Source organism: Dendrobates tinctorius, unplaced genomic scaffold (assembly GCF_039654945.1).
Source record: "Dendrobates tinctorius isolate UK_male_01 unplaced genomic scaffold, ASM3965494v1 ptg000214l, whole genome shotgun sequence".
Taxonomy (NCBI): domain Eukaryota; kingdom Metazoa; phylum Chordata; class Amphibia; order Anura; family Dendrobatidae; genus Dendrobates; species Dendrobates tinctorius.
In genome coordinates, this window is record NW_027361881.1 from 6896033 (window position 1) to 6902032 (window position 6000).

Below are 6000 nucleotides of genomic sequence, written 5' to 3' on the forward strand. Positions count from 1 at the left end.
GAACAAATACCATCACGCCATGACCAGACCACATTTTACCACCACATAGTGACCAGGGTCCCACTGTGGGCCCCCTCTGTTCATCAGGCCCCATCCAGTAAGGGCAGTAATGCCCTGATAGCGGCCCTGCTTAGGTTAGTGGGTTTGGGAAGAAGGATACTTATATTATAAAGTCTTCAGGAATATTATGAATAATTAAGGTATATAAAAGAATTGACCAGCTGAAAAAAGTGTATGGCCGGGGTCACACGAGTGATTATTCTCTCATATGAGAGAATCGGCTCAATTATGCTACTGACATTCGGCTCAAACTCTCATCCAAGTGGAGCACATTGAGAAGACAGGGAACTTAATTTCTCCATCTTCTCCATTATCTGAGGCCGTGGATTTGGACTGCACTCAGATGACAGCTGCGGATCCGCACAAAGAATTGACATGCTGCAGATTTAAATGCGCGGAAAAATCCGTAGCATGTGCACAGCGTGTTTGGTTTTAGATAGACTTTAACCCCTTTACCCCCAAGGGTGGTTTGCACGTTCATGACCGGGCCAATTTTTACAATTCTGACCACTGTCCCTTTATGAGGTCATAACTCTGGAACGCTTCCATGGATCCCGGTGATTCTGACATTGTTTTCTCGTGACATATTGTACTTCATGTTAGTGGTAAAATTTCATTGATATAATTTGCGTTTATTTGTAAAAAAAAACGGAAATTTGGAGAAAATTTCAAAAATGTCGCAATTTTCCAACTTTGAATTTTTATGCCCTTAAATCACAGAGATACGGCACACAAAAAACTTAATAAGTAACATTTCCCACATGTTTACTTTACATCAGCACAATTTTGGAACCAAAATTGTTTTTTTGTGACGAAGTTATAAGGGTTAAAAGTTGACCAGCAATTTCTAATTTTTGCAACACCATTTTATTTTTACGGACCACATCACATTTGAAGCCACTTTGCGGGGTCTGTATATGATAGAAAATACCAAAAAGTGACACCATTCTAAAAACTGCACCCCTTAAGGTGCTCAAAACCACATTCAAGAAGTTTATTAACCCTTCAGGTGCTTCACAGAAATTTTTTTAATGTTTAAAAAAATGAACATTTAACTTTTTTTTCCATAAAAAATTACTTCAGGTCCAATTTTTTTTATTTTACCAAGGGTAACAGGAGAAATTGGACTGCAAAAGTTATTGTGCAATTTGTCCTGAGTACAATGATACCCCATATATGGGGGTAAACCACTATTTGGGCGCATGGCAGAGCTCGGAAGGGAAGCAGCGCCATTTGGCTTTTTTGGCTGGAATTGGGATCAGACGCCATGCCACGTTTGGAAAGCCCCTGATGTGCCTAAACAGTGGAAACCCCCCACAAATGACACCATTTTGGAAACTAGACCCCCCCCAAGGAACTTATCTAGATGTGTGGTGAGAACTTTGAACCCTCAAGGGCTTCACAGAAGTTTATAATGCCCGGGCGTGAAAAGAACAAAATGATATTTTTTCCACAAACATGATCTTTTAGTCCCCAATTTTTTTTATTTTGCCAAGGGTACCAAGAGAAATTGGACCCCAAAAGTTGTTGTCCAATTTGTCCTGAGTACGCTGATACCTCATATGTGGGAGAAAACTACTGTATGGGCACATGTCGGGGCTCGGAAGGGAAGTAGTGACGTTTTGGAATGCAGACTTTGATGGAATGGTCTGCGGGTGTCATGTTGCTTTTGGAGAGCCCCTGATGTAACTAAACAGTGGAAACCCCCCACAAGTGACCCCATTCTGTAAACTAGACCCCCCAAGGAACTTATCTAGATGTGTGGTGAGCACTTTGAACCCCCAAGGACTTCACAGAAGTTTATAATGACCAGGCATGAAAATAAAAAAAATCATTTTTTTTCCACAAAAATGATATTTTTGCCCCCAATTTTTTATTTTCCTAAGGGTAACAGGAGAAATTGGACCCCAAAAGTTGTTTTGCAATTTGTCCTGAGTAGGCTGATACCCCATATGTGGGGGTAAAACACTGTTTGGGCGCATGGCAGAGCTTGGAAGGGAAGGAGCGCCATTTGACTTTTTCAGCGCAGAATTGGCTGGAATTGAGATCCGACGCCATGTTGCATTTGGAGAGCACCTGATGTGCCCAAACAGTGGAAACCCCCCCAATTATAACTCCAACCCTAACCCCAACACACCCCTAACCCTAATCTCAGCCCTAACCCTAGCCCTAACCCTAACCCTAGCCCTAATGGGAAAATGGAAATAAATAAATTTTTTTAATTTTATTATTTTTCCCTAACTAAGGGGGTGATAACGGGGGGTTTGATTTACTATTTATGGCGGTTTTTATGTTTGGCAGCTGTCGCACGCTAAAAGACGCTTTCTATTGTAAAAATAGTTTTTGCATCACCACATATTGAGAGATATAATTTTTCCGTATTTTGACCCACTGAGTCATGTGAGGTCTTATTTTTTGCGGGACGAGTTGACGTTTTTATTGGTACCATTTTCGGGCACATGACATTTTTTGATCGCTTTTTATTCCGATTTTTGGGAAGCAGAATGAACAAAAACCAGCGTTTCATGAATTTCTTTTGGGGGGGTGCGTTTACAACGTTCCGCGTGCGGTAAAATTGATAAAGCGGTTTTATTCTTCGGGTCAGTACGGTTACAGCGATACCTCATTTAGGTCGTTCTTTTATGTTTTGTCGGTTTTATGCAATGAAAACAATTTTATATAAAAAATAATTATTTTTGCATCACTTTATTCTGCGAGCTATAACTTTTTTATTTTTTCGCTGATGATGCTGTGTGGCGGCTCGTTTTTTGCGGGACAAGATGACGTTTTCAGCGGTACTATGGATATTTATATGCGTCTTTTTGTTCGCACGTTATTGCACTTTTTGTTCAGTGGTATGATAATAAAGCATTGTTTTTTGCTTTGTTTTTTTATTTTTATTCTTTAAGGGGTTTGCTAAAGGGGTTAACTAATGGGACAGTTTTATAGGGCGCTTCGTTACGGACGCAGCAATACTAAATATGTGTAATTCTATTATTTGTTTTTTTTTTATTATTTCCTAAAAATGAATTTATTAGGGAATATTTTTCTTTAATTTATTTAGCCATTTTTTTATAAATTATTTTTACACTTTTTTTTTTTTTACTTTATTACATTGTCCCGGGGGGGGGGGGGGGGGACGGACATCACTGTCATGTGTCAGATGGCTGATTTGACACATCACACAGCGTTGTGACAGATCAGCGATGTGACACAGGCAGCGCTGGAGGCTTCCTCATGCCTGCGTTTTGCAGACAGTGAGGAAGCCACCTCCCTGCAGGCCCCCGAAGGTCCCCGCCGCCATATTGGATCCGGGGACCTGCAGGGAAGGAGGCCCCCAGCGCAGTGCAGCATATCGCGCTGCGTTGGGGGTCTCAGGGAAGCACGGAGGGAGCCCCCTCCCTTCCGATGCTTCCCTAAACCCCCGGTACACTGCGATCATGTTTGATCGCAGTGTGTCAGGGGTTAACGTGTCGGGGGCGGTCCGTAACCGCCCCTGACACATAGTGCCGGGTGTCAGCTGTGATAATCAGCTGACACCCGACCGCGATCAGCAGCTCTCACCCCCGGGGGCGCCGATGATCGCTATGACGTATTATCCCGTCCCCGGTCATAGGGGCCTGGGTCCCGTGGACGGGATAGCAGGAAGGGTTTAATGGTACTGTACAACGCACCTAAGGCTGTGTGCACACATTGCGGATTTGGCCCTGCGGATCCGCAGCAGTTTTCCATGCGGTGTACAGTACCATGTTATCCTATGGAAAACCAGATCCGCAGTGCACATGCTATGGATTTTTCTGCACAGATTTTCTGCAGTTGTGAATCCGCAGCATATCAATTCTTTGTGCGGATCTGCAGCGTTTTTACACCTCTTACATTATAGGAATCCGCAGGTGTAAAAACGCAGGCGAAATCCGCACAAAATCTGCAGAAAATCCGCAGGTCATTTTACCTGCGGATTCAGCCAAATCCGGACGGAAAAATCCGCAGCAGAATCCGCAACGTGTGCACATAGCCTAAAATATACTGTGTTTGTGACATATAGATCTGTAGTGTGTGGTTGTGTCACATGACATCTCTGGGAGGTGAGCCTATTCCTCAGCTATAACTCCTGATGAGCAGTGTCCTGGCCCCCTGCTCCCCCCAGAGAACAGACAAGGCTGCTGAGCCCCCTCTGCCCCCTGACAAGACACCACTGCTCCATTCTGAAGAATGAAGTTATTACACAAGTTTGGAGAGTAAATGCAGGAAATCTTGCGAGGGGCTACTGTGTCCTGTCAGGGGCAGGCTGGGCTCAGCGGTCTTATGCTTCCCTGCAGGAGGCGAGGGGGCACTCAGCTCTGCTCTTTTCAGGATACAGACAGGGGTCAGGACATCGCAGCGTCCCTTGGTGAGCGGCTGCTGTGCTGATAGTATGACTGACGCTGTCACTGAGCACACCGCCGACTCACTGAGGATCCATCTGCTGCAGGGACACAGGACTAGAGCCTGGCAAGACACTGTCCATACACTAAACAACACAGGCTCCGAGCCTCAGCTTAGACACTCACCGGGGGGGCTGCTCAGCCCGGATTGGATGCTGGAAAGTCCCACCCTCCTGTTGCTCAGCACTAGCTGCCTCTCCCAGCTGTCTGTCACAGTGACTCCTGCTTTCTCCACACACACAGCACTCCGGTTTATGAAAATTCTGACCAGGTCCTGGACCCCTTACACCAGTAAGGCTAGTAATGCCCTGATGGCGGCCCTGCCTCCAGGTCCTGGGCCCCTTACACCAGTAAGGCTAGTAATGCCCTGATGGCGGCCCTGCCTCCAGGTCCTGGGCCCCTACATCAGTAAGGCTAGTAATGCCCTGATGGCGGCCCTGCCTCCAGGTCCTGGGCCCCTTATACCAGTAAGGCTAGTAATGCCCTGATGGCGGCCCAGCCTCCAGGTCCTGGGCCCCTTACACCAGTAAGGCTAGTAATGCCCTGATGGCGGCCCTGCCTCCAGGTCCTGGGCCCCTTACACCAGTAAGGCTAGTAATGCCCTGATGGCGGCCCTGCCTCCAGGTCCTGGGCCCCTTACACCAGTAAGGCTAGTAATGCCCTGATGGCGGCCCTGCCTCCAGGTCCTGGGCCCCTTACACCAGTAAGGCTAGTAATGCCCTGATGGCGGCCCTGATAGGGAGAGAGAGAGAAACCTCTCATAAACGCCCTATAATAAACATGGCCACGTCTGTTTCCACTCAGGATCCTGATATATGGGATCAACTACGGCCCTCTCTCTCTCTGGTTAATTTGTATGCCTTCCATGTTTATTATAGGGCATTTATGAGAGGTTTATCTCGCTCCCTATTAAAGGAATTTTTTCTTGGGGAATGTTGTGTCATCTGTTTTTTATTTGTGGTTTACCCCTGCTGTTTGGATAAGGGATGTTCATATATCCCTATATCTTCTGTCCCTTGTGCCCCATGAGCCTCTGAGTGTAGATCCTAGTATTATCATTATCTATATATTGGCTTATTCATGTATTGTTATTTGAGTGGACACGGTTCTCATGTTTTTAATTGTGTTTTATATGTAATTGTGGATCAATAAAATGTATAAATCTATTTGTATAATAGTGTGGTGTGCATATATTCCAGTAGGGCTTTTCTTTCTCATTGTTCTCCCCCAATATTACTGGGCTTGCACCCCCGTGGTCTTACTATTGCATATATTGTGCAGTGCGCTGAGTCCCCATCCAGAAAGCTCTGACAACCCTGGATGCTGCAGCTCCTCCTGGGCAGACCCGGGTAGTCAGTCACCCATCAGTGTGCACGTATGGATGAGATAAGAGGGTAGAGGATTTTTGGGTTCAGGAGACACATGAGGGATCTAGTTTCTCGCCTTTATATGTATAAATAACCAGCACAGAAAATGACATTCTACAAGGACCTTTTTTTTGTCTTTTCCAGTCTAC